This window comes from Acromyrmex echinatior, chromosome 2 (assembly GCF_024713525.1).
Source record: "Acromyrmex echinatior isolate Ae372 chromosome 2, ASM2471352v2, whole genome shotgun sequence".
NCBI lineage: Eukaryota > Metazoa > Arthropoda > Insecta > Hymenoptera > Formicidae > Acromyrmex > Acromyrmex echinatior.
In genome coordinates this window covers 17,703,131-17,721,365 of record NC_141853.1, presented here as the reverse complement: position 1 = coordinate 17,721,365, position 18,235 = coordinate 17,703,131, and the positions used below count along the sequence as shown (strand labels likewise).

At 39.9% G+C, this 18,235-nt stretch overlaps 1 protein-coding gene across 8 annotated transcripts in view; it reads right to left on the bottom strand.

Annotated features, from left to right (window-relative positions):
* Window positions 1-18,235, bottom strand: part of LOC105143509 (uncharacterized) — a 559,838-nt gene that overhangs the window by 518,463 nt on the left and 23,140 nt on the right. The window contains exon 1 of one of the 8 annotated variants that reach the window (XM_087403656.1): window positions 11,976-12,155. The exons of the other annotated variants lie outside the window; for them this stretch is intronic. The gene's annotated coding sequence lies outside the window, so the exon portion shown is untranslated. Of the gene's footprint in view, window positions 1-11,975; window positions 12,156-18,235 lie in introns of those variants that run through there. 8 annotated transcript variants of the gene reach the window in all.

The window sequence follows — 18,235 nt, the reverse complement described above, 5'->3', positions numbered from 1 at the left end:
TCCTCGTTTCACCACGACTACCACCCCCTCACGCTCCCTCGTTACTCTCCTTTTTTGCGCGTTTTGCTTTCCAGTCCATTTCGCGTTGTAAACTCGAACTTTATGGCTGCGAGAGGTAGATGCGCCGGGAGTTCATATACGCGGTCGCATCGCGCGTTCCCGAAAGCTGCATGGAAGCTTCGAGGACTCTCTGGTAGAGTGATTATTGGTGTCAAAAGCCGATCGAACCAAATAAATTTTATCTCTCTATTCGCAGGATTTTAATAACTTCGCGTATCCAATAATTATCACCTGTTGATTACGATTTAAATTTCAAACGCGGAGCTTTACAATATTTAATTGGTGGATTATCATTTCCATTGAAAAATTTCTATACAATTATGATAATAAGAGTTCCAATTGCCTTTCAGAAAATGCACGATTAAAATATTACAATAATTGTAGGATAATCCTATATAAAAATTTTTTATATTTGATATTATAATATTAATTTTATATCTCTCTCAATTATTGTATTCATTTGTCAATGTTTCATAAAGTAATATTATATTTATTATCGTTAGAATAATGCAACAATGAAAATTCCCTAATTACTAGATCCGTAATAATACGTTCATTTATCGTTTAAGCTAGAACGAAATAGCACAGTCCGAATAATGACCTCCGAAAATAATAGCGTCGAAGGCATTCGCATATTCTGCGGCAGAGGAAAATGAGTTTCCCTCTCGAGAAGCGGCCAGGCTCGCGCGTCTTGCCGAAGTCCCACTAATGGCGTCGTTATTTTAAAATACCGCGATCGTATTTTCCCGTGGCGCCCGAACAAGAATATGTCGCGGCAAATCGAACTTAATCTACGCGGAGGGCGTTTCGCCCTCTTTCTCCTGAGAGAATCCTATCCCGTCGCTTTTTCCCGTTCACGTGATCCTTCCCGAGGCGATCCCTCGTACCTAAATCATGTAAGGATTACAACGGCGGCTGAGATAAAGGGGGAGGAAGGGGGTGGAGAGGTTGGACGGGCGATCTATGCACGGCCAACTCGCATTTTGAAAACATTTAAATTCTTATACGCGAATAAATAGCAAGAATTTCACGCACAATAAAATATAGATTTCCTACGGGCTCTCGGATGGTGGTGGCGGCAGCGACGACGACGCTGGCGGCCGCCTCGCCGAGGGTGAAAGGATGCGGTCATAAAATCATTGATATGAAAATATAGCCCTTTCATCCTCGCACCCCCTCGTTCTTGTGCCCTCTTCCTCCACGGCGACGGAACCGTCCAGTCGGAACCGAGCGAGTCGAAGCATCGTCGCCTGGAGGGTGCGACGTAGAGCGAAAGAGGAAGGTTGGAAGGTCGAGCCGTAAGTTAAAAAGGGAGGAGAGAATAGAATACCTTTTGTTTTGGCGGACAGTCCCGATCCTAAATCGCCGTTTCACCCTATCTCCGCCTTGCTTTCTCCCCCTTCCTCCTTCCAGGTCTCCCCCTCTAAATGTCTCTTCTTCGTCGCGATTCACCCTTTCCTACCACTACCTTTCTGATGCTCCCAAACCGCAGCACTCAAATAAAGATAATGCTGAAACACTTTTGGAAGGTTTCGAGTTCAGATAGCAAAAGATTTTATCTATTGTGAATACATGGAATTATCTTTAGCAACAATTAAAGTAAAGGATAAAAATTATTTATATTTTTGAAAGATGATAGAAGCCGGTTTTCGAAATGTCTACTAACATCAATGATGATGATGATAATTAAAGCCAGTCTTTTCTATGTTTCACAATAAAATTAACACAATCAATGTAATTTTATCTCTTTCCGGAAACTAGAACGTTTTCAACTGCATTGCTCTCAAAGAAATATCAAGTGATACTCAAGAAGCAATTTTGCAAAGACTTTTGAAATTCTGGATCACATCGGGAAAGCGAAACGTGGCTCTTTCTCTCTATCTCTCTATCTCTCATTCTCGCACGAGCATGCCGTCGCCGACATCTAATCCAATAATTTAATTTCAGGATCCCAGCTAAAGGGGATTTGAAGTATTAGCCGACGGAATTTGTGTATCTTTGATTAGTATTCCGTTCGGGACAGCGCTCGGCCTCGCCCGATCGCGGTTACATGCGAATCCTAAATCAACTGCGCCGTGCGGGATGTCTTCGGCTGCTGCCGCGGCCGAAACAACCGGGGGATCACAGTCGCGCGAGGTCGGTCGGGATTTCAATCCGCGTTATATCCCGAGAAGAAACAACGCGCCGAGGGTCGAGGAGAAATGGCGGACATTGGTCAGACGATGGATTTTGCGTTGCGGCCGAGGGCCACTTCGTGCGGCTAATTGGGTATCAACGGCGAACGTCTACCGCGATGGAAGACGTGATTCGTTGTTTATGAACATCAGGAGCTTCACAAAACAGCATTTGGCGTAATGTAACATCTGTGTGCTTGTACAAATTCACTACGATAAGATCATTGCAAGGAGTATTTTTTAAAATACTAACAAATACCTAAATAATCAGAAATAGATACCTGAGAAAATAAAATTTAGGAAACATAAATGAATAACAGAATTTATAGTTTATTTAGCGCATTTTTAGCTGATTGAATATTTTAATAATCAAATTCCAAATAAAATTTTTATTAAAGTCTTAACCTTTAAAAAAAATTTAAACCCATAATAAATTCTACTATTTATTTATGTGTTTTCTAAATTCCGTTCTCCAAGATCTATTATTAAGTCTATTATTTTCAATTATTTAGTTATTTATTGATATTTCTAAAAAATGCTCCTTACAACGATCTCGTCGTAGTATTTGTACAGCTCATTCTTATGCCACGTCAAACGCTTCGCACTGGATCGAGGTCGAATTAAGAGAGAGCCGCACGGTTTCTCTGTCAGTCTCTCACGGTTCGCCCACCCGTGCTACCGGCTGGCGGGAATTATATCGGTGAGTCGGGTTCCTTGTATAAATCATACATATTCAGGCGCCGACAACATTTCCTCGAGTAGCTACCAGTGATCCGTCTAATTTATAGTTTAACTTATCTAAATGCGCGCAGCGCCTGGCGCGGGCTAAAGGGAAGTCGGGTGACTGGATGGCGGCGGTCGGATGACTCGGTTGCCGTCGGTGTGTACCTCAACGAACCGACGACGATAGAACGTTCAACCCTTCGGCTGTTTAGCATTCCATCTTCGATTGCCGACAACTCGCTGCTGCGGTTCCCATGGGGAGACACTGTGGGAATTCCACGACCCGCAATTTTTACGAGCAACGCGCGAAAACGGAAAACTCAGGCGAATTAGCGCCAATATTGAATTTACCCCCCCTTCCCCGTGAACTTCTATTATTATTAAAGAGAAATACAAATTGACGTGGAACTTATTTCTCGCTACTGATATAGTAATGTATATTTATAAAGATAAAATATAAATAGAAATAAGAAATATGCGTTATTCATGCCGAATAAATCCAACTCTTATTTATATTCCTAATATTTAATTTACATTCAGATAACTCTTATATAGAAAATATTTTTATAAAGTCGAGTTAGAAAAAAAAACTCTAGAGACATTATAGCGAAGATAATATTATCAACATTTTTCTATTTCGAGGAACATTCTCGGAACTCATAAATCCATTCACGTCCAGCCACAAGGCTCACGTGAGTGCAAGGTATCCCTTATTCGATATACTTCGTCAGGTAGTACTCCATATATCTTTGTACTCGCATCGATGAGGTGAGGTGCTGCTGGCACGTTAGAGGCGGTCGCGCGGATATACGTAAAACCAGTGGCCTGTTTTACAAGAAACGGGAATGACGAATCGTTCCGTGCGCTTCGTAGGGATCGGGCCGCGCTTCATCCCTTGATATATCGATGCAAAACGGCGAGCGATTCCCACGGAGGATACCGCGAGCCAATCTTTCGGAAACCAGCCCCAAATCCAAAGGAGCGTGATATTTATAGGGCGGATTTAAAGTATAAAGTCGAGGGGGCGGGATGTAGGGGTATGCAGGGACCGCAGGGGACGCGGGCTTGTTCCTATTTTCTAAGAGACCGCGACCGTTACGCCCTTGAATTCCAATCGTGTACGAAGGATGAATGTGGATCGCAATACAAGAACTCACCGCGAAAACATTCTTGATGCAAATGGCACGGAAATAATTCGAACGTAAGGTATGTGCAAGATTATTTTGCAATCTTTCCTATTCTATTTATTAAATTTACATTTCAAACATTCTTCATAGTTTCAGTTTTAAATTTTTTGTTAAACAGTCTTTTTTTAATAAATCATAAAAATATTTCTCACGAATATATTTGAATAAAAGAAGGAAACTTCAAAATTGAAACAACAAAATATATTTTTATGTTACATGAATATCACTGTACAATTTTAAACCACTGTTTCTCATTACAATAAAACAAATAAAAAAAATGATAACTACTCATCATTTTATGTTATTATCACAATCTTGCATCTCTTCTTTTTAATCAGAAACTATATACTTCTCTTGTTCTTGCGTTTCCTCGTTACATCTCGATCGACACTTCTGAAATCGTCATTCCTTTTACAGCTCCGCGCGAGCACGTAGAGGGGTTGGAAACAAGAGACAAAGAGGGGCTATGCCGGAGAAAGCACGCGTAGTGTGGTATAGGTAATCGCAGAGGGCAACGATAAAAGCAAAGTTTAAATAAATCGTACGTGAGCGGGCTGAAGATCGCGGTTTCCCCATTCCGTCCGAATCGAAGCCGCGTTTCTCGCGAGGAACGCGTCGTTTCTCGAATTAGGAGCGAACTTTGTAGCCGGAGGGAAGGAAAACGACACGACACGTTAGCCTTCTCTCGCGAAAATGCAATTTATTCTTTTGCCACCCCGGTTGGCGAGCTCGTTCGAAGTATCGCGATGATACAAACTTTTTAAATTACACCACGTAACGACCGACCGAGGTTACCTCGGCGCGGTTCTGAGGCGAATGTCGATGACGGGGAGAGCAAGCGGAGAGCGGCATAGTTAGCCTTGCAACAATCCACGTACGAAGTTGGAACGCTTCCAGATTATATCGATAGCTTCACGTTGAAAATTCGCGCCGCGAATTACGTGTATTACAAAAGTGGAACAGCAGCCAGCCATACTTTCTCAGTGATAAAAATAGTATAAATTCTACTACAAAAATATAAATTTGATAAAAGCAAAGTGTTTTACGATAAGCTATTATTTATCAAAAAATTTACGTGTTTTTTATATTAAAAGTTAATCTAATAATGTGATATTGTTTTTGAATAACTATTTAATCATTAATCTCTTCATAGCTGTATACAATAAATCTAATCTTACATATCGTACTCCTGTATCATTCAACAAAATAAAGATTTAATTATCAAATATTAGTTCTATCTCTCATGTTTTCTGCGTCTCCGTTCCACAACCGAGATACGAGAAACCCGTCGATACGTCAGGACTTTTCCCCGTGTAAAGTGTGAAACAGCAACGAGAGGAGCGATGGGGAAGCTAGGTCGAAAAGGGGTGAAAATCCCATTACAAACTATCCTCGTCTCGGCTCGCACACCGCACAGGTCGACGTCACCTCCTTCCGCTGAATCCTCCGGCGCGAGGAGGATCTTTGCATGAATATGTAAATCCTTATTTTCAGATCGAGTGCGCCCGAAACCAAAAACCAACCTGGAGAACCGAGCGGCGCATCGGCGCTCCGCTTTACGTGGCGGAATTGATTTATTAGCCCACTCGACTTATCTGAGGGATGACTCAGTGTCGCGCGCCCCTCATCGCGAAAAAAAGATATCCAGTGAAGGTGCATCGGCCGAGTTACTCGTCAACCGGTACTTTATGTCTCGAAAATAAAAAATGAGCAAGTTCATTTTAATTTATTTGTCTTATTAAATTAAAATCTCTGATAATCTATATATTGCAAAACGAATTAAAATACTTTGATAACCTGTAATATATTGAAAAAAAAAATTAATCTCTCTTTTCTTCACACTATTTATATGATAATGTTATATACATGAAAAATATTTTTAATTATTACGGTACAGAGTGTGTGATTCTGACCGTAAAAGAAATTGAATTATTCACGTATAAGCTCGCGTAACGTAGCTTTTATTCAATCGCCAATATCACCGATAATGCATCACGTGGAACCCTCCGGCTGCGAGCGCTCTGGAGGGTATTATCGTTCAGTTGAAAGGGTTACTGGACGGGTAATCGACTATAGATCAAATCTGTATTGTTAAAAATTATATTACAGTTAATGCAGTTCCACGCTTTTATGGTCATCACCACACCGTTTGCACGATTAAATTTAACTATATTGCAGCCAAACCGTAGAGACGTAACAAACAATTAACACATTCTACTTAATTCGTTTATTCGTTATATCACGATCAAATATAATTCATTGATAATTAAATTACTGAGAAAAACTGAGATGAAACATAATTTTTACGGAAATATAATTATGTTCTTGCTTAATTAATTGCAATTCAATTTTGATATATATATAATTCCATCTTTTAAATCGATTTATCATGCAAAAATATAACAGTACATCGCAAAACGTAATACAAATGTAATTAAAATTTAAAATTCTCAAATCTACTTTACAGAGTAAAAAAATGTATTTTATAAGGTCTCCCATAAACTGTCACATGGTACGCCCATTACGGTTTACCATGATGTACAACTAACCTACACATCGCAAATCCCACGTGCATTGCAAGGCAGAAAAGATAAAGACGCGCGCAAAGGCTGGACATCGACTCTACCTAAATTTTACGGTCGAAACTGAGGGTCGCTCGATGAAGGACGCCTGCGGGTGTCTCGTCCTCGAAAGTTTTAATACCACTCGGGGAGTGAGGGTTGGCAGACAACATCGAAGCAAAAGCAAGAGACAGTACGCGAGCAAGAGGCATCGGGAGGAAAAGAGAAAGGTGGAGTAAGGGAGAAAGGGCTAGAGAGAAAGGGAATATTTCGGATGATTGGTATTGTCGGAGATGCGCGAGATGCGGAGTGCTGTGGGGTGGAATCGGCTGTATTCAAATGGGGTGGCCATTAGAGTTATGTTAGAATATATTGATTATTGGGGGGATCAAAGAGTAGGGGACGACGGGATGACGCCACTGCTGAACAGCAGGGAGAAAGACGAAGGGTCGAAACAACTGGTTCTACCCTGCCACACAGTCTCCTCTCTTTCGACCCCCTTTCATCCCCACCTACCCCTTCACCTACGCAAGCCACCTCGAATATCCGTCAACCTCTTCAACTGATTTTCGCTGTTTCACCTGTCCTGTCATGTCGTATGAAATTTTCGTTGGAATCGTCAATAAATGGTATAATAATGTGACAACATCTGTATAATCCAATTTAAAAAATATATAATGATAGCAACAAGTTAACAAAATGTACACACACGCACGCACGCACGCACGCACAAATGCAAGATAATTTTTAAAAGAAGATAAAAGATAACATATGAAAATTTCAGGCAATAATAAATATAGAATTTTTTAAATGTAATTGCACAAAAAATTCTTTGTTATATTAAACAAGTTTGTTAAAATTAAAGATAATTGAATTTTTTCATTTCATAAAAATTATGGAGATAAAGTAATTTCTGATTGAATATTATATCAATGTCAAACGGATGCTGCATGAACGATGTCAAATGAGTAGCGTTGATACCAAAAGCCACCTAACGATACGCACGGTTCAAAGAAAAGAACGACTCAAGGATGATAAAAGCCGCGAGATGGAAAACCCGAGGAAATATTCGCGCGAGCGAATGCGGCGACGAGAATTATCGGGCATTAGTCGATAGCTGCTTTTGGCGCGCGCTAGAGGATCAAGAGTGTATAAGGGATGATGCGTGGGGTGGTGAGCAAGCGAGCGAGCGCGCGCGCGGCGAAGGGATAAAAGGGAGCGGAGAAGTACAATCGATGAAAGGGTTGGACGTCAAACCCCTTCGTGTCGCGATCTTCTCCACCCTCGGTCGGACCGCCACCGCCACCGCCGCCTCCGCCGCCGCCGCCGCCGCCGCCGCCGCCGCCGCCGCCACCACCATCGCCGCGGCTCACCCCTAAAGTCCAACCGCCCTTCCTCATCCACCCCCAGTCACCCGCTCTCACCCATTCCCATCCCCCGTTTCTCTTCGCGTCCCGACGACGCTCTGCCATCCGACCACCCAACGCTAACCCACCTACTACCCCCTTACCGTCGTGGCTGTAACTCACCGCCACACGGTAGCGCCCTTGCCGCGTACACATTTACATAAATTATTGATCCCTAAAACACACCGCCGCCAATGCCATTGCCACTACGGAGAATGAGGCTTAAGGAAAGCTGCTACCACCGCGGCGATGTATCCCGTCGACAGCCGAATTCGCACGCCATTCTAGGCGAACTTTTCAAACTCCAAAATTCCGGACTCTTATTCTACTTGTGCTAGTTTCTCGCGAGACACATGTGTTCTACAGAATTTGGTTTCTCGGATTGACAATTTTTATGAATCTCGCTCAGATTTCGATAATAATATTTTCAGGGATGAGAAACGAAGTGGCGGCAAGCGAGACGCGATGCTCCGTTGAAAATGTCGGTGGCGCTGCGTCATTAAGCTACGCATTGTTCACGAAGAGCTGATTGTCTTGGGCGCTCGTTTCAGCCGTAGCCATAGACAGACAATTGTTCAATATTTCCATTGATCTGTGAAACGCCTCGAGGATACCTTGTCTACTGACAGCAAGGAGAGTAGAAAAGGCACAGAGAGAGAAAAGAGAGACAGATATATACATGATAGCAGATAGATATGTACATATATATGAATACCTTTTGTCAATATCTCTATTTTAATGATATGAAGCTCTGCCTGCTCATCCCTCATGACATCCGGTTCATCGCACGTTTATACGGTGGAAACGGAAGGACGAGAAAGAAAGAGAGAGGGAGAGAGACAGAGAGAGAGAGAGAGAACGCGCGTGAGAGAGATCGGATGGATAGCTGACGTTGACACGCCTTTATCTTTCCAAATGTATCTTCTTTTTTGAAAGTGACACATCGTGAACACTACGTCGAATTGGCCACGCATGCGAGGACGATTAGTGAGTGGAAACCGTCGTTATTCTACTGAAAAATATGCAACGACGAGCTAGCAACGGACTTGCCAACGTGATTTGAGAAATGATGTTACGCTTTGCACCGAGTTCTTTTCAACGATAGAACAGTGTATCTTTTAACGGTACATTATATTCTTTAATAACAGAGACTTATATAAATATCTTATATAAATAAAAATAATCAAACAATTAATTCATCTAATAAAAATGACATAAATCTAATGTAAAAATATAACATTAGAATTAATTAATTTTAAACAATAATATTTTATTCCCCACAAACAAGTAAAAAATAAATAGACTTAAAACTTTTAAATAACATTGTATTAATATAAATAACTTGATTTGTAACATATTATAAGAAATGTGCGAGCATCTTTTCAAAAAGTCACATTATCCCAAATTGCGAATATTGCAACCACAGTGGTAAGTATACAGAGCAACAGTGGTCAGACACATCCAACTGTGAAGGGATGTGCGTGAATCTCTCGGATGGCCGAGAGACATTTGTTTCTTTCGTGGCACCTAGACCGGGTGTCAGTAGACACGCGGTCACAGTGACGGCTCGCAATGCTCGCAGATTCGTACGTCACGGAGTCAGCATTACCAGAGTTGGGACCCGCAGCGACGACTGCGTCTCTCTATATCAATCACTTCGGCCGGTGGCCATTCTGCTGCTGCCCTTCGACTACCTACTACTCTTCGTTCTCACCACCCCGCGCCTGCCACTCCGTTCGCTTCTGCCCAACACACGTATCAACCGTTCACCCTCCACCCTCTTCTGGGCTTCGCGTACGTGCGTCCGGTGTGCCAACCCGTGCTGCTAACCGACGTTCGGATTGATAATTTATGCCCGTTAATTATGACCATGCGGTCTCGCGCGCGGTGGTATTTGACCGTGCGCGTAATCGCGATTTCGAGTTCGATGTTATGTCCCCCCACAAATCGCGACCGAAGTTCGAAGATATCGTTTAAACGGAAATGTTTGATTAAATCCAGGACGAAATCTTGACAATTGAAGGTTTTTGCAAACGCTTTCGTTCATTAAGAATAATTTAGAAAATAAATGTTTCTCTAAAATATGTATTTCAAAATATCACAGTCTTTGAAAAACTGTATATATATATATATATATATATAAAATTAAAAAAATATACTTGTGCCATCTTTGAAGGCATCAGCTTTTTCTCGAATGGAGATAATACTCTACTGAATTTGTAATCACAGCAAAATAGCCATATAGCTATAAAAAAATTTTTGATTTTTACCGATCTCTCAAAAATTTTCAAATTAAAAAAATTATGCGGATGCCTGTAACCGGAAAAAGCCATATTCAGAAATTTGTTGTCCACAGGACAGATGAAATCCATTGACGAACGCATGTATGCCCGAAGTACAATAGAATAGACGGATAGGCGCTCAGACAGACGCAACCTGGAGAGATCCGCGCCACGGTTATACGCTTTAATTCCTTCGACGGCTTTAATTCTCATATTCGTATTCCACCTCCGCCCAGATCCACCCCCGCGAGCGTCGGCACTGCCACGATTCTCCAACTCTTTCTAACCCGTTCGACCGCCTCCTCTCCTCGAACCTCAACCCTTTGGACTCGAATACCACTCGCCCACCCGTGGCTCGGACGACACACGTATTTCCCCGAGTTGCGAGCCTTCAAGTCGTTTCGACGTTCATACTCACGGTGACCGCGGTCGCTCTTTTCCTATCTCTCGCGGAAAATGTCATAAAGTCGCCATCGGCGTTTTATCGCGCGAACCGGTATCAAGGGAAACGAGTCTCGGGGTTTGAGGATTAAGTTTACGCGCACTGCAATGCAGATGTTCGGTTATAATTAATATTTGCCAGAAGAGTATACGGAGAGAAAGATGTACTAGATTTTACATACATTCGCGTGATGAATTAACTTGAAATAATATAAAGTTAATAAAATTAAAAAGTATGAGTTTTAAAAAACACCGCGTATTAATATTTGATAATAAATATAACGGTATTCGAGTGTTATGAATAAAATTATGACTTCTGCATAATCAATAAACGTCGAAATTCGTAGAAAATCTACATAATAACAGCGTATCTCCCAACTGAAAATATATTATAGTTTTATACGCTACGGTTTCCGAAATAATTTTTCGCGAGCCAACGTGAAAGGGTTAGATCAATCCGGTAAAAATAATAAAGAACGTTGTACATGAAACGCATAGCAGAGTCTTCGCGCGGCTACCTCCGTCGGAATTTATTCCGGAAATACGTCCTCAGCATGCGGAGGGGGATAAAGATATTCCGGTTTTTGCATGGATTAGTAATGGAAGCTCTCTCCCGGGATGGAAGCTCTTTCTGGGAGGGGGTGGTTCGACGCCGCGGTAAGGGATGCCCACTATTCCGCTCGTAAAACCTTCTTTCTCCCTTCCGTTTGTATCTCGGGACCCGCGACGCTTATTGACGACACTCGCAATTGAATAGCAAAGATCAAAATTTTCCATCATTATTCAGAGATATCAAGAATCAAGTTTTATCGATAATTATTTGATTACGTATTATTTTAAACAATATTATTTTAAACAATATTTTATTTTACTCCCTTGTCCGTTATCAAATTATTAAACGTTCTACATAAGATCTCGTAAGATTTCCATCAAACTTTGAAATTGGCCGATTCATTTTAGTTCTCCATTTCCGATAATTGCAAATAATAATATAATTTTATACTTATATTTAATGTTTCAAAGATGAATAATTACGCAGTTGTAAAATATTAAAGCTTGATGCGAATCTTCTGAAGTACACTCTATAAATTTGCAAGCACTATAATATTCAAATTCTCTCTTCCCATCCTCATCGACTCACCATTCCTGATTTAGCAGCAAGCAGCTCAATAATGACCTTCGCAAATTTCTCTTCGAAAAAAAAAGAAAATAAAAGAGGCGCTCGAAGAAGATGACGCGCGGCAATGGAAATCGCAGAGAAAAAAAAAAGAATCCACCTTTTTCATCCGCTACTTCGCGCGTCTCGGATTCGGGGTACTCGTCGACTGAACCCTGAACTGGGTGTGGCCGTATGGAGAAGGGTTGATGTAAGCTTATACGCATGCAGAAAGAGATGCCCAGGGGCGGAAGCGCGGGAGACGCGAGGACGGCACGGAAGAAGGGTCGAAAGGATAACGAATATGACGTCAATTTTAAGGCAGACTGGGGGAGAAGCAATCACCGTCGGCGGGGTTCGGTCACCCCCGTCCCCAACACTCTCCCCCTCCCTCCCCCCCCCGGCTCGTCCCTGTCCCCGCGATTCTCGCGCTACACACACGGACTTTGAACTTTGACTTTGTCGGAATAAAGGCAAGCAACGTAAGCCAGGTAGGCAGGCGGACGGCCATGTTTCGTATATGTTTTATGCGGTACTAACTGGTGTCCTTTGACAAGGCGCTTCGTGTATACGCCAATTTTAATCCACCACAGAAGATGAGCTTCTATCTAGCGTAGGAACAGCGTGAATAATATCATATATAGACTTAAAGAATATGCTATCTTTGACAAATATATTATAAATGTGTCAACTATTTCTAGAAAACTACATTAATAGATATACGTGTATTTTAATAGATGTATTATGTACAATATTGTGATTACGAACAGGAAAGTCGTACACTGAAAGAAAAGATTGGCTGCTGCAACAAATTAGATGGTAAAATATGGTCTAGCATTTTTAATTGGCTGCAACAGCCAGTTTTTTGTCGCAGCAGTCAATTTTTGATTGCTTTAACCTATCTGCAATGTCAGTATAAGATTTCGATAAGCTAACGCAACCAAAAATTGACTGTTGCAATCGATTAAAAATGCTATGCCATATTAATCTAATCTTTTCTTTTAATGTAACATAACGTGCAATAAAAAGTTTCCATTAGTCAAATCAAGCATTTCATAAAGTACAATTCTGTCAAGATATGCCAATAACAACAAGAAACATATTTACCAATCGCGTCATTTTACAGCCTCGAAAAGACGTGAGAATAAGAGAAGTCAGAACTCCCTATTATACGCGACAACGAGGGCTGTAAGAGCGCCCATAACGACATAATGACGCCCACGATGGGAAAGTTGACTTCCTTATAATAATTGTCGTCATTAATAACGATCATAACAGCGACGAGCCATCTCGCTAGTTGCGACGAGTGGCGTCGCGCGAGCTCCGCGCGATAAAAGCACGGAAGTACGTACGGGCGGTCGAAGGTACTGATATAGAAACGCTTAAGTGGTGCATTGGAATCTCCCCAGCTCATCCCACCGCGTCGTCTCCCAATCTACAGCCCCTGGCCCATCCCTAAGCCATCAGTCCCATCGGAGGCCGTCGACGACAGCCTATTGTTTCAACATATTAGTCATTCGACGTATCGTAAAGTGTGCTTCGCGATCCCTCATCTCCGTCGGTCGATGGAATCGGTCCCCAACCCCCGACGTCACCCCACGTCGACGGAATCACAGACTCCACCGACTTGTGCTTTCAACTTCGAACCGCGGAGCTTCCCAGTTTCGCCGAGGCGCGTCGGTAGCTTACAGACTACGACTTGGATTTTAGAAAGAGAATTCACAGTCACATTGTTTAAATATTTAGAATGGATCTAATTGAAATTATAAATATGTTTACTTGTGTATATCAAAAAATAATAATGTAGATATAGAAAAACAAAACTATAGAATCTATTAAAGATCATCAGTGAATGTTTATTACGTGCAAACGGTTTACGAATATTATAACACAGAATTTCTAAATATCTACATATAAGAATATAGAAAGAATAACCAAATCTAAATTATGAATGTATAGAAGAGAATGCATCTGATGATAAATAATAATAGGAAGAGATTGACATAAAATAATTATGTGATCAAACCTTGGAAATTATTATCTCGTAAAGATATCTGTTTCATATGTAATTTGAAATGATATTCAGACAAGTCTCATAACTACAAAACTATCATTTTTATTTCTAAGCAAGTGAAAGAGAAATGACGACGGAGTACGCAGGTAAACTTAGAATATGAATTGCATCTGCACGAGAAATACAATGCCGCTTTGTAACGCCACCGTAAATTATTTCGAGACCGGCACTAACGTGCAAAGTGCAAAGTTCATGTCGATAACGACTGTATCATGTCACGCTATCACGATCCATTCGCAGTTGTGAATTTTTCGAGGCAACGTAATTATTGAATGGATATAAATGGCACGTGAAGCCATTTCTGGAGCATAGAACGGAATTGCAGAACTTTGGCACGCGAAATCTTTGAAAATCATTTATATCATGTTCTATAGAGACGCGTTAGTGTTAGCTGTGTACCGTTTCCAGTCATGATAAACTATACAACTTTCGAAGTAGCGAGACGATACATGTCACGAATATATTTCGCTTTTATTTCGGAAAATTATGAAGCAGATGGAAGAATACTTCTTATACATTTCACATTAATGTGTTTAAAATTTCTATATTAAATAAATTATTGTTACAGTTCAGTTTGTTTTAATACTTTAAATATGCTACATAAACGTATATTCATAATAATAAATTAAAATTAATTTTAATGTATTATTAACTTTTGTAGCTGTAAGCGATTTTTGCACCACTCAGCTTATCGATTATCATAATTCACGTAAAAAATAGAAAACAGTACAGGTGCATATCGTGCCTACATGAAATCAATTTTGATAAATATTTGTTCTGTAATATTATGAAACAATATCACTGCTGCTAAGAAAATTCTTTCATGAAACGATCAATAAACAAATTTAAAAATATCGGTATGAAATGCAGCGGATATCTCAGAGAAATCTGACACATCGCAAAGAAATGTACAATGAACACGTTTAAATTCACGTGAAGCGAACGTTCTCGTTCTCGTTCTCGTTCTTGCGGCACGTGACGTTCCGCCTTTCATCGATCAGTTGATCGTCGAATATCGTGACCAGCCGATCATACTTTAATCCCACGATATAATCGAGCGCCGGTGGTACGCCCGCACCCCTTGTCGTGCAGTCGACTGCAACGACGCGACGACGAGCATTTGCACACGGCAGCCTGTAGATTTCGTAATAATATCGATTGTACCGCTGCTCTATGCGTGCTCGATGAAGTCGGAGTTCGCTCGCATCAAAGTGAACGAAGCGGTGATCAACGCGATAAATTAGTCCTTAGACCTCGGTGCTACGTTTATTTCCGTTATTAACAAGAATATATTATAGCTGTACTTAATATTAACCCGATTAGATATCTAATTAGAAATAATAGAGGAATATTTTCCATTTCGTGTAAACTCCGCGTTATTAATTAAGAGAAACGATATTAAATTAATTCAATTATCGTTCACTCGCAATATGCTTTTACTTATAAATGAAATTGTTGAATTGAGAATATAATATCCAATTATACGTATAGCTTTTTGCGTTGTATATTACAAAATGTATATATATTATTGTTAACAATGCAAGCATTCTTATAGTTGATGACCCAAAATCAGAGAATCGTCATAATAAACCGATTTCGATTAAAATTCAAAGCTGTATCGAAAAAATGTTGGAATATTATTCGTAATACAAAGAGTCCTTTGTACACATAATTCGGAATGCAAAGCACAGAGAAAGGCAACGAGCTTATGAATGCAGAATGGCGCGGTTTTGGCGGCAAGACCTACGAGTTACGCTCACGGGGCGATGCAGCTTGACAAGATTGAGGAGGCAGTACGTTGCGATTTATACATATACATGTTTGAGGTCAACCGATATGCGCTGCTGGCACCGAAGGCATCGTTCACCTACCCTACTTCGCGAATGAAAACTCGAAATTCAGTGACATCAAAAGCTGACCATACTAAATCTCATACCACAATGTACATACTTAACATTTTGCTAACAAACTGAGAAATTGTAACGTAACATCTAAAACGAAAATTAAAACAATATCTAACGATTTTAAAGTATTATTTAAGTAATTACAGAAATATTAGGAATTTATTAATTTCACGTATATTTAGAGGTAAATATACATTCTTTTAACAATAATTACATCTTTAAAAAATCTCATTGTCTTATATCAATTACGATCGAAACGTAAAATTTCTAAATATAATAAATTTTCAAGTTAAACTAATCAGATCAATAAAAAAAAATTGAATCGTTTTTCTAATTTAACTAACAGTTTAACATCAATTGAGAAAATGATAAAAAAATGTGACCAGCCAATTTTTAATATAACTTTAATCGCGCTGTACGTCAATGCACGCACGACTTCAATAAATTTAAGTTATTATCAGGCTCAATATAAAAGCGTCAAATGATTAAGGTGCGAACATTGTAGGTAGGAACAAACCGGTAATTCCGTACGAGCATGCGACATCGGCTACGGATTAGCTGAAATAATAATGTAGCATGGCACGAGCTATTAATACACAATGAAAGGCGTTCCCGTATGCACAACGCCTTAACTGCGCGGCGGCAGTCGCGACCGTACCGTTAAAAAATAAAATAAAATAGAAAAAAAAAAGAATCAGTTGTAAAGTAATTATTAATACCGAGGCATGCAACGCCACGCTGCTCCCTAAAACTTTTCGGTGGCACGCGAATAAGCCGTATTCCTTTCACCCTCTGCATATATCCCAACTTCGATTGTCGAGAAATGGCAATTTAACCCCCGTCCGATTATCGAACTTAGCCTCTCATATCTCAAATTAAAAAATCGGATTGTCCAGTGTATGCTTTAAACACAAATATAATTTTCTAATAAATAACAAGAAGAGACTACAAGCCAGATTTATATGTATTTCAAATTCTAGGTATATGTACAATAACTTTATTTATTAACATACACTTTAATATAGTTGTCTATTAAAATAAGAATTGTATATACTAATAATTTTGAATATAACGATCATTCATTGTTATTTTAATTTTTATAATCTATTTTATTAATTTGATAACAGAATGTGTGCTGGTATATTTTTATTTAATGACTCATCATGTTCAATATTTTTATCATTACGGACTTATTGCGACTGTTATAATGAAAGAATATAACCGATAATATTACCAGAACGAAAAGCATTGCATTGTGCGGAAGATAGATAGAATAAATACTATCAATTTTTTGCGTAATTAAATTGTAATTTTTACCGTTTTATTAATTTTTATCAAATTTGCGCTTAATTTCTTTACATTGAAGATGACTTAATAATAAGATCGAAATGTATGTTCTAAGAATTTGAGACACATAAAAATCTGACTTGTAGCCCCTTCTTGTTATTTATTGTTTATTATTATTGAGCCATTATAAGATTATTTTTATTTTACATAATTTTCTAGATAATCTTTTCCATGGTGCTTCTGTGTTAAAGTAATATACTTCTTCATATATTTCCGCATATTAAATAAAGTTTCAATGAGAAGAGAGAAAGAGAGAGAAAAATAAAAAAAGGGAGGAGAAAGAAAAAGTGAGAAATGTAAACTTTTCTAGAAGAACTTTCTTATTAATCTTCTTAATATAGAATTAATAAATTTTTTTTAATAGAAAAAAAAGTTCTTTAGGTGAAGTAATAAAAATTCAAAGATTTTAAGTTAAGCTTTAAGTACGTTATTACAACAAGTTTATGTATTTATAAATAATTCGGAAGGAAAACGAGCTTAAATCGTTCGTACAAGTACAATCGAGCACACGAAACGAACGCGTGTCAGAAATCTTAGGAAGCTCGACCGAATGCCTTCGAGTCCCAAAGGCAGGAAGTCAGATATCGCGATTGCCGGTGGAATCGAGCAGAAAGAGAAGGAAGTCCGCCCGCGCGCCAATCCCGTGTAAACATTTGCAATGGATTTGCGAGCTATTCAAACGGTTAAATTCTCTTAAGAATTTGGTTTGTACAGGGGTGGTGTGCCACAGGCTGCGCCCACCCCATGCCGCCCTCGTCTATATACCGCGCGGTGCCGGTGGTTCCTCCTTACCCCAAACGACGAAGACGATTTCTCCACCCCTTCAACCCCGCTTCGCTCTCTCACCCTTTGTATTTCTAACAATTGATATTCTTCGTAGTGTAAAGAAACGGACGACGCACCCCTCGTTCTGCCGCTCC